Here is a 20,276-nt window from a genome sequence, read left to right as displayed (position 1 = left end):
TTGGCAAGTCCCTTGCTTCGACAGTGCGACAAGGAGCGCACATTTTTGGCGCCGTTGCCGGGGATATGCCCTACACTAAGCTCGGTTAGCACTTTACGCTTCCTTGTGGTGCAATTTCTATCATAGGAAAGGCAAGGAAGGAGTGTGTGGAAGATTTCTGTTTTTTGCGTTTTCTGCAATTGCTGTCAAGTTTCAATTTCTGCTATTGTCTGCGTTTTTTCAATTTCTGCAATTTCTGCATTTTCAAGTTCGGCGTTTTCAATTTCTGCATTTTCTGCAATTTCTGCGTTTTTTCTGCAATTTCTGCAATTTCTGCATTTTCTGCGTTTTTCTGCATTTTTTTCAATTTCTGTATTTTCTGCATCAACAAGAAAAAAAAAAAAAAGTTTTTTGAGGAAAAATTTTTTTTTTGAAAAAAAAATATTTAAAAGGAAAAAAATCGGAAATTAAAAACGCGAGCGAGCGGGCGGCGATATTTTTCGAAAATAAAAAACGTGACTCTTAAAACGGACGGGTTGGTTTGTATAAAAGGTAGATCGGGATCATTTTCCCAAGCCCAAGCCCAAGCCCAAGCCCAAGCCCAGGCCCAGGCCTCAGTCCTCAGTCTTATGATATATACTAGACTCACTCTTATATATATACCCTACTCCCTCAAGAGAGAATGAGAGCATGTGGGACAAGTCCTCCACTCTCCTCCTTTCTCTTCCCACTTGCACCCTTAGACTTTCTAGTTTGGGCCTAGTTCCCTACTCGAAATTGACAGTTTTAGGGATTCCGAGGGCATAGAGTGACCAAACGGAGGGCTGTAAAGCACGGCACGACCCTCTGACCGATACGCTCGTTTCGAGCTATCACACGGCCCATTCCACGACACGCTCTAAAAAATCTAGCAAAAAAAACAAACAAAAAACACGCTAAAAACTAGTCACAAGGCCTCCTAGAGCAGCTTTTTGACACCTTAGGGTATCAAAAGCACATGCACTTACGCTCTGGGCGGGTGCTAGAACACGAGCATATTGAGGGTGCCTCTGTTCATACGGACACCCATTACCCATCCACGATAAGCTCTAGACCCTCAGCGGGGACACAAGGTAGCACCACCCAAGACCCTAAAATAGCCGCTAGTGATTCCTCCTCCGACTCAAAAATCATGGAAGCATACCCTACCCAAAACACTGAGAGAGAAGGACATGCACCTCCCGAAGCTCCACAGCCTAGTACTAGTATGTTTAGCCGTTTCATGGAAACATTAGGTAGAGCTACTCGCTCGGAACCTGATGCAAATGAAGCACACGAAGGGGGTGGGGAAGTGGAATCTCCTTTCACATCGCACGTGGACCCCACACCCCCAAAGAGTGTCCATGTGGATATCCTACCAACTTCTTACCAAGAAGGCCCTGTTGAGCTGCCTCCTTCAGAAGTTCCCTCTAGAGTACCGTTGGTGACAAGTAAAACCACGGGGAGCAACATTGCTTCTACCTCACAAGAAACCGTTAACACGTCGACTCTAGAAGGATTGTTCATTAATGATCATTGGACATACGACCTCCACACTGAGGTGTTGACGGATCTACACTCTGGCCACGCCTACCATGTAGGATGGATAGAGATTGTACAATCCACCTCTAGTGCCACGAGCATCGAAGATCAACAGAAAATGATCTGTAATGTTATCCATGGCATTATTCAATCAAAAAGGCAAAACCGAGGGGTAAATATACTCTCAACTGGCCCCATGAGATTTCTGGATACGAGCAAGGCTCAACAGCCTACTCTATCTCAAATGGAGACTCCTCTAATGAGCCCCATGGACCCATCTTACGTCATTTCACCTGGGGTCTCTATGCAATCTGAGCCTCCGAGCGAAAACTTTAGCTTCCCTAACTTGGCTCAACCCTCTATCAAGGAAAACACAGTGCTCACTCCAGGGATAAGCCTTACAGAGAATGTACCGATGACATCTACGGTTAGCGCAGTGCCACTACCTAGTGTCGTAGTACCTAATATGGGGCCTCGACCATATGTGCCTCTAGCCCCTTATGCACACATGGCCCCCACACCTCCAATTGTACCACTTGCTTATGCTCCTCGAGTGCCGCTCCCTAGCTCTTATCCGAGTGGACCTATGCCCGGTTATGTTCCATATCCTGCATCATCCACACATATGCCAAGACCGGTACCCGTTCCTCTCCCACATATGATTCCAAGAGTACCTCCACCGGCCCTACCTCCTCACATAGGTGACTTGGCAGCGTTTGCTCAAACCATAGGTCGATCTATCGCGGAAAATATGCGTCATGCATCTGATAGAGAGCCTAGAAGTAAGGCAGTACAAATTGCCAAACTCACGCAAAAATTCAATGGGGACGAAGATGCTAGGAAACACATTGAAGTGTTTGAACAAGTATGTGATTCCTTAGGGGAACGCAACGAACTACATAAGTGCAATGCCTTAAGCTTGACATTAAGTGGGAAGGCTGGAGATTGGTATAGGACCCTAAGGGTGGACGAGAAAACAATCTACCCTACCCTTCGAAGGTTGTTTCTAAAGGAGTACATACGAGAAGGTGTGCTTTGGGGTGTAGCATCTCAGCTACAGAAGGCCGAACGTAAGGAAGGAGAGTCAGTAAGGGACTTCATTAGTCGTCTAAAGCACTTAAACTCTCGTTGCCCTGTAAATGAGCGCTTCAACAATAACCAACTGCTTGATCGATTCATTCGAGGGTTGAGGAATGAAGGAATCTATAATGGACTAGTGATTAGAGGTATCACAACCTGGGAAGATGTCACTGCCAACGCAATCCAATTAGAGGACAACTTGATGATAGCAGGCATGAGGGTGTCTACTGACACGAGATCCACTAGCTCACAAGCCATTGAGTATGAACCCATGACTGCAAAGCCCATTGCCAATGAGCCAAAGGTATTTGAGACATTCTTGACAGACCTCACCAAGGCAATCCAAGAGTCTCTTAAGGATAATCGACCCCCTCAAAATAGTCACATGTATCCAAGAAGGGAGCAACAATGGTGTTCCATTTGCTTAGGTCCACATAGCACTAGTGAGTGCCCTACGTTTAGAGTAAAATTTAATGGAACTTGCAACGCATGTGGTAGGTATGGTCACCAAGCTAAGGATTGTTTAATGATCAAACGTATGATGGCAAATAGACCACCTGTAGCCTGGACGGATGCGCCTCGAGCTCCTGTATTGATGCCTACTCCACCTGTTGAGCAACTACCGCAACACATGGTCCCTAGATCTCAAAATGTTGTACAAGCTACACCGCTACCACCTCCTGTGCTAGGACCGCAGCACCCGCATCCAAGAGTCGCCCCTATGAACCAAGTGGGTTGCGAGCCATCTAATGCTTATGCAGATGGTTGTGAGGAGGAAATAGACACTAGTATTGCCTATGGACTTGATACATTGGAAGAGAGTCCTATATACTACATGGAAGATTGTTGGGGACAAGTCAAGCCGGTTTATCAAGCTGCTGCTCTCGCATCCAGAGGTCAAAATATCAACACCCAGGCTAGGAGGCCACCTCTTCAATGCTACGAGTGTGGTGGACCACATCGAGTAGCGGAGTGCCCTATTAGGCTGCAAAAGAATGCTGCACAGATGCAAGTGAATCAAGGGAGCACGTCTGCAATGCCAATACTCACATGTAATCGTTGTGGCATAGATCACTTGATTGCCCAATGCCCCTATAACCCAAATGCACCTAAAATCACACCCCTGAATTTGGTCGAAATTGCTAGTGTGACATCACCAATGCCACCCGTCGCACCCGCTTATGCGATTACACGGTCCATGCTTCAAGGGCCAGGACATATCCTCGAAGAGAGAGATACCGCGTCAGTTATCCAAGCAAAGAAAAAGAAGACACGAAGGAAGAAGTCGCAGAATACGGAAAATTCAAAGCCAAGTTCCAAAACAAACATAGGAACAGGAGATGACCCCGTGTATATGAATGACCTCGAGGATGATTCAGATTCAGTCGAGACAATGGAGACTAGAACCAATACCACAAAGGGAAAGACCGACAAAGAAAACCGTAACATGGAACCAAATGAAAACCGAATAAGAGACAATCATAAAGAGCCTCTGAAAACTCCACAAGTGTTTCCAAATCCAATCCAAGACCCCCAAGATAAATCGCAGGGGCAAAAAGGGAAGAATCGTAAAAAGAAGATTGGGACGTACCCAAACCCAGTAGACGAGATTAAGCAGGTGAAACATCTAAGAGGTTTAGTGGAGGAGACTCAAAGGAAACTAGAACTAGAACCCATGCAGGTCAAAATTCATGACATAGTGTTTCCCACGCAAGTTCATCCACCCCACATGAACCATAGACCGTTAGCCATATCTAGTATCATCCAAGAAGGGAGTGAGGACAGGACATCAGAAAGTGAGCATACACCTTTCTTGTTGGAAAGGATGTTTCACGAAGGAATACCTGATCCCATTGAGGAATATGAGATTCCATCCTCACCAGTTCCTAGTCAAGGACCTACACCCTGCAAAACGCCAATGAATGTTGCCAAACTAGTGGACTTCATGTCTTCTGAGGTCCGAACCACGATCATAGCAAAGCTGTATGGAGATCCTGAGTTATTCCTTGCACTTCGAGCATTCCTTAACGGAGAGCTACGAACGGGATTACCGCAGTTTGCGCAACCAAATAGGCCTGACTCGATTATGATTGATGAGGAAAATCATGTGCAATCACTTGACTTAGATGGACACGAGTCTGTGATTGAGGTACCCATTAACGAATTAGGGCAGTATTTTGAAGGCGACGAGTCTAATGCGACCCTACCCATCACTACCAAGGGATTAACTATAAAGGGAATTCTTGATGGTGGTGCGGGAGTTAGCATCGTTACAAAAGATTGTTGGGAATCCATGGGAAAACCCCGCCTCAGTGTTACTAACATTGTGGTAAAGATGGCAAATGGTACCATAGCCAAACCTATGGGGATGCTCAAGGATCTTAAGATCAAAGTTCTAGGATACAAGGTGCGACATACGTTCATTGTAATGGATTTCTCTAAACACCTTATGTCATATGAAATGATTTTAGGACGACCATTCATGAGGGAAGCACAAATGGTTCACGATTGGTCTAAAAATCATGTCTATTTGCAATTCCAAGACTCTGTCCTTAGAGTGGATTTGGTGACTGGTAAGGTACACCCCTTAGGGAGTAAAACCATTATTGATCATCGCTCTGACACCACAGTTCACTCGGCCCCACTACAATATTGTTACACTTGTAAGAAGGATACAGACATTGGCCAAGATTCTCCTTACATGGATGTGTTACCGGGTATGACAGAATCAGACAACGTAGATTGGGTCCACCTAGCATCAACCATAGACACTTGGGGAAATAGGGGGACGACCTGGATAACACCTGAGGGGGATGAAATGCCTATACCCTTAAATATGCTACAAGCAATGCATATCGCTTCCGACAAGACTCATCCTAATGTAACAGAGAAAACATACAAGTGGGTCCCTAAAGCTTCTTTAGTGACCATAGCTAGTGCAAAAAAACGGAAACCTAGTAAGAACCGTACCACTCACTCCAAGAAATGTAAAGAAACGCTGCGTTGGATTCCTAAACGACTATTGGAAGCCCAAGGCTACTATCAAGGAAATGATCAAATCTGGGTGCCAAAACGTAGATTGTGCTCTTACCTATCACCTGACCCAAGTGAGCCCAATCCCGTAGCTCCAAAACGAATCAATGATCATGGAAAGAAAAAAATCACAGAATGCTACACACCCGCTCCCGAGCTAGTTTGGGTACCAAAGAAAGAACGATTTGTTCCACCTAGCTCAGGAAGGGGGGAGTCCCATGAAGATTCTAGCTCCTCATGTAAGACATCCATAGAGGTAAAAGCTTCTACACAGCCTCCATCTATAGTAGTGGACCTCCATGAAGCTACAAAAGAATCCACCCCTCCCAGTGTTCAAGAATCACCTAATGAACCACTTCAAGTTCGATCCTGGGAGAGTACCTTACCACCCTTGCAACTTGACGAGGCACCTAGGGTAATAACAAACTACTGGCAAAAATCCTCACCTATTACCAATTGGAATAATTGGTTTCAAAGGGTGACAAGCTCATTTCAAACGGTATGATCTACCCAAGGAAGGGGGGAGTGTTTGCTGACAGTCATCATTCATTTGTTTCCCTCTCAACCTTTTTCCCTGACCTCTCAATTCCAATCTTAGGGAATGTACATATAAAGCTTTATACTCACAAAACAATTTTAAAAAAAAAGAGCAAGAGCAATTAGCAAACGAGTATGCACATTAAAGTCAAAACATTGACTCAGACCTACACATGTCACATCTGGTACAGTGAAACGGAAACCTATGCCATAAAACACCTTTGATCCTCATCACTTGAGTGATGGAGGGTAGGTAAGATTAGTACGATAGGAGTGTTTCTGTTTTAGAGTTGAGTGATTAGAAAAGTTCTCTTTTCCCACTGATGTGCCTCCTGGAGGTATTCTTTTTGTTTCCTAGTGTGTACAGGAGCGTGTTGCTATTGATAGGATTTGGACCTTCATGGAACCTTCAAATCAAGCGCGACCATCAACACAAACAGGTGTTTCTTGTCCATTAGCATTGCCCTTATCTTTTGTGCATCTATGATTGTCCGCTTTGATTGTGATTGGTAGCATAATATTCAGTGCATTTGCTTGGTATCGAACATTTAATTCAATGTAATGTTTTGTCATAATCACTTGTTTAGGTGTAAAAATCAAGCAGTCCGACTAAGCTAGTTTGACCAAGCTAGGTGTTAGAGATCTTCTCTTAATACCATGGGGAATGCCTTCCTAATAAACAATGGTTACTTAGGTTCTTAATCCGATTTAGGCAGCATTGTATGAAATGTACTAGGGCTTTCTAGTGGGCTTAACCCTATCGACCTTTAGCTTAAGTATTATAAAGGGAGTTTACTAATGTGATGAGCCTGGGGAGTGTATCAGTGTTATATGACCTCCCAAAGTTACAAAATTAAAATGATGAAAATGAACAAACAAAAAATCAAAGTGCCACAATGTAAAATTTTAAGCTGGAAGAGAAATCTCAGCTTGATTTGGTACTTCACTCACATGTATCGCCTATGGTACTAGAGCCCTAGAGGTTCCCAGTGTGGGCGCTTTTCCTTGAAAAGCAAAAAACCCAAGGCATACAAAATAAGCACACACATCATAATTGAATCACTGTGAAAAGACCTTGGGGGGTCAAAGAAAAAGTAATCAGTCAGGTGATGATTTCATGAGAAATTCCTTTTATGGTAGCTTAACTACAAGGTTTTCTAGGTATAGCCTCTAGTCAGCCCTCGAACATGAATACTTGGCTCTCGCGATTAAACAACTTAATTGACCACAGAAAATTAAGAAGCTTACCCATGGTATTAATATTTGATCTCTAGTGCTTTTCGACCGTCAAATTAGCGACCCCAGACTTGTTTAATTTTTTGCCTTTACATCTGTTTATGCATTTGATTACATTGCAATTTAATGTTCATTGCTAACAAATTGTTTGAAATTCTTTTACCAATCAATGTGTCTACCTAAAACTGCATATGCTTTTTAAGAGAATGCAATTACTGTGCCAATGTTGTTTGATTTTGCAGTGAATGAAGAAGGCTAAGGACATTCATCTCAAATGCTCTTCCACCTCGACGACCCAGCTTCAACTCAATAGCTTCCGAGGACGGAATCTACATCAGGAAGGGGGGCATGTTAACCCTCACGGCACACGGACACCCTATGATCTATAAACGTTGTATTATTTAGAGTCAGGTACCGGGCTTGTCGGTCCAATAGGGAAAGGTAGAGTGATCGCCAATGAGAGGCGCACTTTAACTTGGACATTCAAGGGATTAGTTGGTTAAGCATGGGCGCCCAAGTGTGAATGGGGTGAGCTCCTATAAAAGCCAACTAAACCTAATTTTTACTCATTCTCTCATTTGTGCAATTGAAGAGTGCTCTTGCTCCATCTCCATCTTCTTCTTCTTCACCTCCTTGTGTGTGTGTGTGTGAGAGAGAGAGAGAGGGAGAGTGTGTGTGCGATTGAGCATTACAAAGGCACGACGGCGGCGAAGCGGTTGAGCGCGGCACGACTGCAGCTTCTTCTTCATCGCGGCGAGGAATCCACCACGAAGGCGAGCGTAGAGCGGTGAGTGACACACCCTTTGTTTTCTTGAGCTTGCTAGTTTAGGCTTGTTGTGTGCTTGGAGCCGTTTGTGGCTCGCATACGGTGTATTGGCAAGTCCCTTGCTTCGACAGTGCGACAAGGAGCGCACAAGAGAGTATACATGCAAGTTGGCTTTCTGGAGAGGGAGGAAAAAAAACATCACATTGTATGATGCTTGTGTTACAGATGTCATCAACTCCTATCTTCAATGTGCAAAGCAGTTGGGATACTTGACTGGACGATACATAGGTACTGGACGAGACATACACTATCTCTTGAATAGAGCACAATCAAGGTTGACTCCAACCCCGGCTACGGTGACTCGTGTGCTGCATGGGATGAATGATAATGAAACTAACTTCCAAGATCCAATTTTACATGGCGACAAAGAATCGGTGCAAAGAAAGAAGAGGTCAAACCTTGGCAATAGCTCACACAGACTAGGGTATATCATGGAGTCACGAGATCGCTGCCAACGCGGACGACCATGAAAAATTAACTTCACAAATATGAACAATGTGACTGTGGATAAGTCAGCTAGATTGCAGGAAACTTTTGTCGAAGAAGAAGGACCAACTTACAATGAAAGTACAAAATATCATAGCATTGGTAATAAAGATGGTCATGGTGGTGGTGTGGACAGTGCAGCTCAAATTTTGGAAGAGGATATACACAGATCAATGTGGGCCCTTAGGCGCATGCCAATTCATTGTCGTAGAAAATGCTTTGGAAGAGAAAAAGGAAAAAAATGTATGAATGTAATTGAGAGTCGAAGTCCTGGGTTGGTCGCACCATCATTTTGGTCAAAGCGCACATACGATGGAAAAACATTTGCTCAATGGATGTTGTTTTGTAACCACAATGTTGAACACACTTGGAATGTTGACAAACAAGTCAAACACAAGCCAGATACACCTACAACATGGCCAATTCAACTTGGTACCATGATTTCAAAGGAGGAGTATGCAGGCCTTTCAAAGGCAGGTTTTCAACTACGGTGTGTAATAGTGCCAAGAGAGGGTGAATGTATAACCACTTCTCCATCATGTAAGAGGAGTAAAAAATGGAGGCATGGAATCTCAAAAGAAGCTGAAAAGCGGTTGGCTGCAGCTGAGAGTCTAAGTGCAACATTGATAGAGGAAAAAGAAATGGTAGCACACAATCATGTGGTTTTTCGTCTTCTTACTAGTGAATGCTATGATGTCCATATACGAGAAGATCCTACATGCACTTGTTTAGATTTTCAAAAGAGGGAGAAAGATAAGAAGGCATTTCTAGCATGTAAGCATATTTACTATGTTTATATATATGTCCTGGGTTTGGAGCGCAATCAACACATGGCAATGCATCAACCACTGCTCTCTAAGCAAGATTTAGCCTTCATACTTGCTCAACCTCGTCTTCTAACTCCAGTTTCAAGATAGTGAATAGCTATGCGATCTCAAACAGATGCTCAAAGTTATCCCATCAAAAAGTATTTTGGCAACTTGGATTCCCCTACTAATTACCAAACTGCATTGTAAATTCTAATTTGTTGTAACTTTTTTGTGAAACCCATTATGATATCCGGTGAAATTTTAACAAGAAAGATTTTTTTGAGCTCTATTTGTCTGAGAGAAATGAAGTATTAAATTAAGGTACTGTGTCCACATTGGCAGGTCCATGTGTTGGGCACATGGTTTAGTGGTGGTTTATTTCACTACAAAGTGTTTTGGCATTTTAGTTGTCTCTACTAATTTTCGGATCACATTTATAAAGCATGTTTTATTCTTATTACTAATTAAAATAATTTTAATAAATGTATTGAAGGACTCTTTGTATTTGTGGCCTTATTAGCAACAACGGTTCTATCTTGAACCATTAATGTTGGGTATTATATCCATATTTTGTGGTTAGTGTTTTTTTAATACCTTACACTAAGTGATGAAAAGCTCATTATATATGATGAAATATGCAAAAGCTCTAACTAGGAATTGTAAGGCTCGAAATCACAAGCTCGCAAGTTTATAACTCCCCATCTTTTATAATAGGTGCTCAAGTTGGATGCTCCAAAGCGCAAAAAGCAAAGATGGCTATTGTTAAGATTGAGAGGCACGGTATTTATGAAACCAAAAACATTAACTATCTACCTCTATCTTTTGATGTGAATAGATTGTCATGTTCTTATATATTGTTTTCTAGATGTTTTAATTGATATTGAAGACGATGAAGTGAAAGTCAACCCTTTTTCACAACAAGAACCTCCTACTGAAGAACTTAATGTGCCTTTTTTGCATATAATAGGCCTCTCTGACATCACTCATAGATTTGCAATTGAGGGTTATGTGCTAAACAATTATGGTACATACAAGATTTTATATCCCAAAATTGTGTAGTTTTTCAATCTTGTGGGGTGAAAGCATAGAATGGTGTCTAAATACTTGGTGTCCATGGACATCAAGTATGATGCTATGGATGGCAACATAGCTGGGCTTTTAAGTCAATAATTTTTATAAGAATATTGGTAAAAGAATATAGATAAGATAAATGACTTCACGACTCCACTACTCGGATTGAAAGACATGGAGCGTTAGCACGCGTGAACCTCTCCCTCTCTCTCTCTCTCTTAAAAGAATATTGGTAAAAGAATATAGGTAAAGTAAATGACTTCACGACTCCACTACTCGGATTGAAAGACATGGAGCGGTTAGCACGCATGGACCTCTCTCTCTCTCTCTCTCTCTCTCTCTCTCTCTCTCTCTCTCTCTCTCTCTCTCTCTCTCTCTCTCAGATGGCCTCCAATGCCCATCTCCATCTCTCTCTTTATCTCTCCTACTCTCGTGTTCAGAATATGGATGATGGAGACTCTTTTCCTCTCGCTTTGGTTCCAGCTCATACCTCCTCACAAGCAGCAATGGAGCTTCTTGAACTCAACAATGCAACACAAATGGATTTCAGTTCACTATTACAATCAGGAAGTTTTGTACGACTTCATTCATTTCAAACTACTGCAGACTGTTCCAGGATGGTGGACGAAGGATTTTATGATGAGGCACATGGAATAGATATAGTTAATACGCAGGTGCACTCCAAGAGAAAGGCTTGTCTAAATGAGGATGAAATTATTGCAGTGAGGAAGTATGAAGCACAGGCTAAACGTGAGTATAGAAAGCGATGTCGTGCAAGAAAGAAAGTACAACCAAGCGTCAACATTGGAGCGGAAGATTGTCATAGGGAAGATTGTCATAGGGAGGATGTCGATGTACACACAAAGGAAGACAATAAGCAACATACTGTTCAACACATTGTGAGACAGTTGCATAGTTACGGGAAAGAAGATAAGAATGCAATTCTTCAAGGTGTTTTCAATGATGATAGAATCTTGCCATTCTGTGAAGATTTGTATCTTCCTGCAATGGCCTTATTTCTGCACTCAAGGTCTCCTTACAAGAATTAAAGATTCCAAAATCAGCTGACGAGATGTTTTTAAAACGAAGCACATTCAGCATGCTAGTGAATGGATTACTGCATGATAATGGGAGCCAAGGTAGAGGTGTTACTCTACATAAAGTGGAAAATCTATTAAATGTGCATCCAAGGAATTTATATTCAGCTTTGAGTAGACTTGACAGCGATCCTATATCAAGTACGCTGAGGTTTGACTTATGCAAAAGGAAGTCTGGAAATGATGGGTCCTTATCGGAGGAATTGAAGCAGACAATTATTACATTATGGATAGAGCACAGTAGGGTGTCTCCAAACAAGAAAGATATTTGCCGGAAACGATTGGGAAGAAAAAATTATCAAGAGCATCCCATACACTTACTTGATGAATCTCAGGTAAACATGTCTCATTCTTACAATGAATAACTCTCAAGTGAAACATATCACTCTTATGAATAGCTACCCATTGGGTGCTATGGAGTTGTGTACATGCTACTATATGTGATATGTAGCCAAGTAATGTGTCAAGATAGTCCATTGTCTCTACCTAGGCTATTATGTGTGCTATATTTCACAAGTGTAGCCCAATGTCCCTGACTATGCTATAAGTGTGCCATGTAAAAGGACTCTATTGTAGTAAGATAGCAACATGTGTGCTATACAGTAAACGTGTGTTTAAGAATAGCACAATGTTCTTGTCTATGATATGATGTGTAGTATGTGAAAGAGATATATTACATATTGAGAGCACTATGCGTGCCATATAGCGTTAGTGTGTGTAATAAGAGGCCAATGTCCCTATCTATGCTATTATGTCATAGTATTTCTTGCAGTATGAGTGCTATATAGCATAACTATGTGCAATAATAGCCCGATGGTCTGTCTATGCTATTATGTGTGCCATGTAGCCGGACTCTATCAGAGTATGACAACATCATGTGTAACATTTGATGGCCTAATAACTTATGTGTAGCGGAAATTAGCATGAACATAGTGGGCATTTCATTAGAATAGATTCCTAATGAGAATTACAAGAGTGCTTGGGTGGAGAGAGCAACAAAAAGCATAACACCTAGTTAGATAGCATCAACAATACTTTCAAAAGAGAGAGAAATTAAGCTATTGACAACAGTTGAGGACCGGATTTTCATGGAGCCGGTCCCCCCTCCAAAAGGCTTTGTATTATGGTTTCTTCCATCAAGAGAGACATTGTACAATACAATTCTTTGTGTTCCTTCAAGACTAGCTAGTGTAATGAAGATGGAAACTTCATGCACTAAGCAAAACACTTAACAAACACAACTTGAATTATCCCCGTTCTCAGACCCAAGACCTCACACACCTTCGAAGATGGTGAGAGCTAGCAGGGTATGAGAGTAGATTGAGAGGAAGAAGGAGTATCTTACGAGAAAGATGTACATCTCCTCACATAATCACTCATATGTAGCATAGCTTAGCTTAGTAATTAGCTTGGTAGAGGAGATGAGCATGCATTGAATCTTGGCTCTTGGTTGGATTTGCATCCACATGCCAAGAGAGTGTTGATGTAGGCTTCTATCTCACAAGCTTGGAGAAGGTGATGAGTTCTCCATTAAAGCTTGGGAAGAGATAGTCTTCTCTTTCTTCACACATGAGCTTGTGTGAGTGTGTGTGTGTGATAATGCCTTGCCAAAAATCAGCCCCCTCTCTCTCTTGGGCGAGCCCTCTTGCTAATTGCTCTTGTTGAAGCCTCATTGGCCCTCCCCAAGTCAAGCCAATTACAATTAAGCAGCATAAGTGATAGCCTTCTGACATGTGTCCCCCTTTCCCCTTTTGTGAGAGCTTTAGGTAATTAAATAATTAAACTAAACTCTCATTGGACCCCTTTGCCTCCTGGCCAATAGGAATCAGGCAAGCCATGAGGCTCCTGAATGCTCATTGGACCCCTTGGGAGACTGCCCAATAGTCTTCTAGGAGACTTAATTCTCATTGGCTTCTTTTATTAAATGTTTTTAAATTAATTAAACTAGATTTACTCTATCTTAATTCTCATTGGTCCACTTCAAGGGTCATCCCATAGAAATTGGGCACACCTTGTGGGCATCTGGCCTAGGGAGTTGACATGTGTCCCTCATTCCCTTTGTGTAAAGGGAGCTTCTGTGTGTGTGTGTGGCTTTCTCTCTCATCCCCTACCTTTAGGGCTCGCCCCCTCCCATGTAGGGATGTGCAAAGACTTTTAGGGCACACACAAAGCATCCAATTTTCCCTAGGGTTGACCTTTGGACACAACCTTTGAATTTTGGAACCTTAGCATTTTGGAAGTATTAATGGGCTGAACCTTAGGGTCTTTTTAGCCCATTGTTGCACATGGCTCTTTTGCAGATGCCGCCCCCTTTGGATCCCTATTTTCCCTCCTTTGGATCCCTACTGTGGCCGGTCTGCTGGCTTAACCAATATTCTAGGTTTTTCTCCCCTGGCCTTCTCCACATTAAATGATCAGTTTAATATGAGAAAATCATTTAGGAGAATTAGATATTGATTATTATGACATCATGTCTGCTATATATGCGTCATGAAGTACTTAAGACTTTGGTGATCCGTTCGCAGAATGAAAGGAGTCCCCAATAAATAGTGCTTCCATGAGTCTAAGGCATGTAGAACTGCAAGGAGTTCCTTTTCGTATATGCCTAGAGCTTGCTCAACAGGGTCGAGCATTCGACTCTCCCTAGCTTGGTGGCCAACTCTATAGATATAAAATTGTGAGTAGAACCAGGGTCAAAGAGAATAAAAGCATCATGTTCTCTTACCTTTCCCCAAGCATGGCATAGAAGAGATCCTTTGTGGTGAGTTTGGTGAGTCTCCTCCTCTTGGATTTCGACCAAGGAAGCTGTAGGAGGATCTTGGCGGTTATTCTTTTGGGGACAAGCGCGGTATGCATGCCCTTGTTCGCCGCACTTGAAACACCGGTTATCCTTACGATAACGCTCAAGCTCTTCAAGAGAGAGTTTATTCTTACCTTTGTAAACTCCCTTCTCTTTAGCTTTGTTGGAGTTTCCCTTAGGAGACTTTTGGACATTGTCCTTCCCTTTAGGCTCATTGGAACCCTTGTTTTCCGAGGGCTTATTATTTCTTTTTGCCCCCGTTTGGAAATTGATTCGAGAGGCGACCATAGTGTGGTGTATTACCGCCGATATGGTACGTGGTCTTTGGGAGTTGACATACTCCGCCATTTCTTCGGTTAAGCCCGCACAAAATTGTTGCTTTTGCTCTCCAAAATCCAACTTTTTGAAGACAGTGGCTTTGAGTTGTAGGTCCCAAAACTTGTCTACATATTTGTGGATAGATTCATTGGGAGAGAGCTTTAAGCTTCGCCATTCGGTGAGTACTTTGTCTTTGGCATCGGTGGCCAAAAACTGCTTCATAATGGAAGCTCTTAAAGCTTTCCATGTTCGTGGAGCTTCATTGTTGGCTCGTAGGCTAGACCACCATTGTTTAGCGGACTTTTGAAAGTGCATAGCTACATGGCGTAGCTTAGAGGACTCTGTGAAGCCCTCATCTCCAAACGCCGCATCGAATTGTTGGATAAAGGCCAAGACTTTGTCCGTAGCACCAAAGGTACCATCATAGGTAAGGAAAGAGATGCTCTTCCCTCCCTCTTTGAATTTCTTCAACTTGGACGACCTCTTCCATGCGGCATAGGGTTTCCTATGGCCTCTTCTTTTTGATGGTTCAAAGGTTGCACCATCACTTTCTTCAGAAGGTGAAGAATTTGAAGAAGGTGGAGAAGAGGGTGACCTCTTTCTCACCTTTTTCTTGTCTTGATCTTTGTTGTCTTCACCATAGCTTTCATAAGAGGAAGAGGATGAAGAAGATGGAGAAGAGGGTGTCCTCTTTCTTGCCTTTTTCTTCTCTTGCTTTTTATCATCCCTCTTTGAATTATGGCATGGAGAAGAGTGTGATGGTCTTCTCCTCTTTGGTGGTGATGAAGAGCGTTTACCCCGCCGTCTTCGTGGAGCCATCTCCGCGGAGGTGGCCGGAGACTCGCTTCTTTCTCGTTCCTTCGGTGGAGGCTCTTGAGTTCTCCTTTGGGAAGGAGATGCATCATCAAGAAGTAAATTCTTGAGCCCTTCATATGGATTCTCTTCTTGTTCCCGAATCGGAGAGAGACCTCTTTTGGTAGTCTCACAAGGAGGCTTCCTAGGTGTTCTCTCGTCATGGTGATGAGCTTGGAGAATCCTGTGAGCACGGAGCTGCCGTTGCACTTCACTTTGGAGAGATGGATTTCCCATGGCTTGTTGAAGCCTAGAAACAAGATAGTTAACAAGCATTGAAGCATCATTAGTAGCTTGCTCATGAGAAAAATCAAAGTTATCAACATTAATTTCACTCTCTTTACTATTGTTAGCCATTCTAACAACTTTTAGGTGTAAACTTTTTAAGTGTACTTTGGCACTTCAAGCCCTAGTTGCTACTCCTCTTTACCCCTTTAGAAAAAGCACTCAAGCTACTGTACCCGCGGCTCGAATACCATTAATTGCAAGGAATAGAAGAGAGGGTCTTTCGACACCAAAACAGCACCGACTCCTGTCAAGCTTCTAATAGCTCAATAGTGGTTAAGCCGTAGGCAAGCCCCGTAGGACTCCACTATTAAGACCATAGCTCTCGACGGTGATGCCCCGTTAACTGCACGAAGGCAGGCGCACTGCAAGGCTGAAAAATCCCTATTCTACTTACTCACAGGCAATTAATAATACCAACCATTTGTAGCTAGCTTGAGGACCTCCCTTCTTGAGCAAGAAAAGAGAAACCTTGAGCTTTGATACCAATGTAACATTTGATGGCCTAATAACTTATGTGTAGCGAAAATTAGCATGAACATAGTGGGCATTTCATTAGAATAGATTCCTAATGAGAATTACAAGAGTGCTTGGGTGCAGCGAGCAACAAAAAGCATAACACCTAGTTAGATAGCATCAACAATACTTTCAAAAGAGAGAGAAATTAAGCTATTGACAACAGTTGAGGACTGGATTTTCATGGAGCCGGTCCCCCCTCCAAAAGGCTTTGTATTATGGTTTCTCCCATCAAGAGAGACATTGTACAATACAATTCTTTGTGTTCCTTCAAGACTAGCTAGTGCAATGAAGATGGAAACTTCATGCACTAAGCAAAACACTTAACAAACACAACTTGAATTATCCCCGTTCTCAGACCCAAGACCTCACACACCTTCGAAGATGGTGAGAGCTAGCAGGGTATGAGAGTAGATTGAGAGGAAGAAGGAGTATCTTACGAGAAAGATGTACATCTCCTCACATAATCACTCATATGTAGCATAGCTTAGCTTAGTAATTAGCTTGGTAGAGGAGATGAGCATGCATTGAATCTTGGCTCTTGGTTGGATTTGCATCCACATGCCGCCCCCTTTGGATCCCTATTTTCCCTCCTTTGGATCCCTACTGTGGCCGGTCTGCTGGCTTAACCAATATTCTAGCTTTTTCTCCCCTGGCCTTCTCCACATTAAATGATCAGTTTAATATGAGAAAATCATTTAGGAGAATTAGATATTGATTATTATGACATCATGTCTGCTATATAGCAGACATGTGTGTATAATAGCACAATATATCTATCTATGGTATTATGTGTGCTATCAGATTATATAATATTATGAGAGCACTATGTGTGCTACATAGCAGATGTTAGTGTAATAGTAGCACGGTATCCATGTCTATGCTATTATGTGTGCTATGCAAAGTGTGATATGTGTAATAATAGCACAATATCCCTGTCTATGCTCTTTTGTGTGTTATGTAGAAGAACTGTGTTATAATATGAGAGCATTATGTGTGCTATATAGCAGACGTGTGTGATGTGTGTGTAATAACAGCTAAAAATCCCTATCTATGCTATTATGTGTTATATAGCAAAATTGAGCATGTAATGAAAGTTGAGTTATTTATCTATGCTATGTAGCATAGATATATGTATTTATACCATTGCATTTGTAGCTATGCTATTATGTGTTATATAGCAAAATTGAGCATCTAATGAAAGCTAACTTATCTATCTATGCTATTATCTGTGCTATGTAGCATAGATATATGTATTGATACCAATGCATCTGTAGCTATGCTATTATGTGTGATATATAGAAAAATGTAATTCTAATGCATTTCTCTTTCAAGCAGACAAAGTATTTCTTGAAGTTTAAAGATAGCCACCTACATGTGACAATTGGGCAACGGTCCTTTGAGAAATTGAAGCCTTGGTTTGTGTGAAAGTTGAAAGATCGAAATACTTGCTGTTGTGTTTATCATATACGACTGATGTATCTCAAAGATGTGTTTAATGTTATGCGCTCATTTGCTTTTGGTTTTCATGGGAGGTCATGTACATGTAAATGCAATGTTTGCAAATCAGATGGGGTGAATACAGAATGTCTTGCTGTTGAGCACTCCTTTTCAAGGATCACGAAGTTGTGGGAATCATGCGTATGTACAAAGGCTGAGGGGGATATGTTCCATAAACACACCTGCTCGATGGGCCAATGCAAAAACTGTGGTGTGGAAAAGCTTAGCCTTTGTCCATGAGAACGTGCAGAAATGACAAAGATAGCTCCACTGCAAGTCTTTGAGTACATTAAAGTTCAAACTAAGCATGGTCTAAGTAAGAGAAAGATGTTGTCACTCAAACAAGTGGCTTTAAGTGAGCTGACAGGGAGGATAAAAGATGACATCAGAATCTTCATCCAACACAATTTCACTTACAGATGGAAGTCACATCAATACAGAGAATGTTTGAAGGTGTTTCCTTCAGATACCATCATATCTGCAACTTAGACTTTGCTGAAAATTACTCGTTCAAAGAGCAAAATGAAGTACAATCCATGCATTGGAATACAGATCAATTCAACATCCTTGTTCACATAACGTACATGCGTGACAATGAAGATGACAGTATTATCAAGCATATGCATTTCTACATCTCCGATGATAGGCAACACGATACGCTATTTGTCAACATTTTTTTCTTCTTTGTGATCAATGGCTTAAAGACCAGGGGCTGAATTTCAAGAAGCACTGGGTGTGGTCAGACGGTGTAGCCTCGCAATTCAAGGCTGCAAGGCCATTTTACTTTGCTGCTAGATATTACCAACTAACGGATACAGAGATGACATGGAAGTTTTTTGGCTCTGGCCATGGCAAGGGGGAGCATTATCACGCTGGCGCTGTGATAAAGAAAGCCCTTACACATGAACAACTCAAGAGTAATGGAGTTTTTCTTAGGCAAGCTGTAGATGTGGTTGCATTTTTTACGAGAACAATGTCCAATGCTTCATGTAGCTCTTATGCACAATCCACTAGAGTAGGTCCTACTATAAACAAGAAATTTTGGCTAGTAAAAGAGACAAAAGTGGACAGGTCTAATCTATGGGGTTGTGAGAGAGTATCAGGATCTCGATCATTCCATTTCATTTCAGGCTTTTGTCGTCATGATCCTACTAAATTAAGGACGAAGCGGCTTTCTTGTTTTTGTGATGCTTGCATGAAGGGCCATTGGAGGACTTGTTCCAGCAAATCATATGCAGGAAAGTAGACACATAAGTCATTGAAACCACTCTTTGAGGTACCAGAAGATGAAGCTGCAATGTTTGAGGGATCCCATGATATGCTGAGTGAGTATCTCATTGAAGGTGATAACTTTGCAGTCAATGCAGACGCTGGCAATGCAGAAGGTGTAGAGTTCTTTCTTTTGAGATGTACAGAGAGAAAATGGATGACAGGTTACATCTGTCATAATAATCAATATCTAATTCTCCTAAATGATTTTCTCATGTTAAACTGATCATTTAATATGGGGAAGTGCTAGGGGAGAAAAAGCTAGAATATTGGTTAAGCTAGCAGATCTGCCAAACAGTAGGGATCCATAGGAGGGAAAATAGGGATCCAAAGGGGGGGCCATCTACAAAAGATCCATGTGCAACAATGGGCTAAAAAGACCCTAAGGTTCAGCCCATTAAGACTTCCAAAATGCTAAGGTTCCAAAATTCAAAGGTTGTGTCCAAAGGTCAACCATGGGGGGAATTGGATGCTTTGTGTGTGTCCCAAAAGTCTTTATGAATCCCTACATAGGAGGGGCGAGCCTTGCTTGTAGGGGATTAGAGATAAAGTCACACACACACACACACACACACACACACAAGCTCCCTTTACACAAAGGGAATGAGGGACACATGTCAGCTCCCTAGACCAGATGCCCACAAGGTGTACCCAATTCCTATTGGATGGCCTTGGAGGTGGACCAATGAGAATTAGTCTAGTGTAAATCTAGTGTAATTAATTAAAAAACACTTAATAAAAGAACCAATGAGAATTAAGCCCTCTAGAAGACTATTGGACAGTCTCCTAAGGGGTCCAATGAGCATTCAGCAGCCCAATGGCTTGCCTGATTCCTATTGGCCAGGAGGCAAAGGGGTCCAATGAGAGTTGAATTATTAAATTACCTAAAGCTCTCACAAAAGGGGAAAGGGGGATACATGTCATAAGGCTATCACTTATGCTGCTTAGTTGTCATTGGCTAGCCCTAGGGAGGTCCAATGAGAGGGTAGCATGAGCAAATAGCAAGAGCGGTCGACCAAGAG

General features: G+C 42.1%; 1 pseudogene; it reads left to right on the top strand.

The window, feature by feature from the left end:
* The window catches only part of LOC147453508 (uncharacterized), a 53,077-nt pseudogene that overhangs the window by 11,364 nt on the left and 21,437 nt on the right, over positions 1 to 20,276 (top strand).

The sequence above is a fragment of the Adiantum capillus-veneris genome, chromosome 7 (genome assembly GCF_014529385.1).
Source record: "Adiantum capillus-veneris isolate H3 chromosome 7, ASM1452938v2, whole genome shotgun sequence".
Lineage (NCBI taxonomy): Eukaryota > Viridiplantae > Streptophyta > Polypodiopsida > Polypodiales > Pteridaceae > Adiantum > Adiantum capillus-veneris.
The sequence above is the reverse complement of the archived record's forward strand: the minus strand, read 5'-3'. Positions and strand labels throughout refer to the sequence as shown.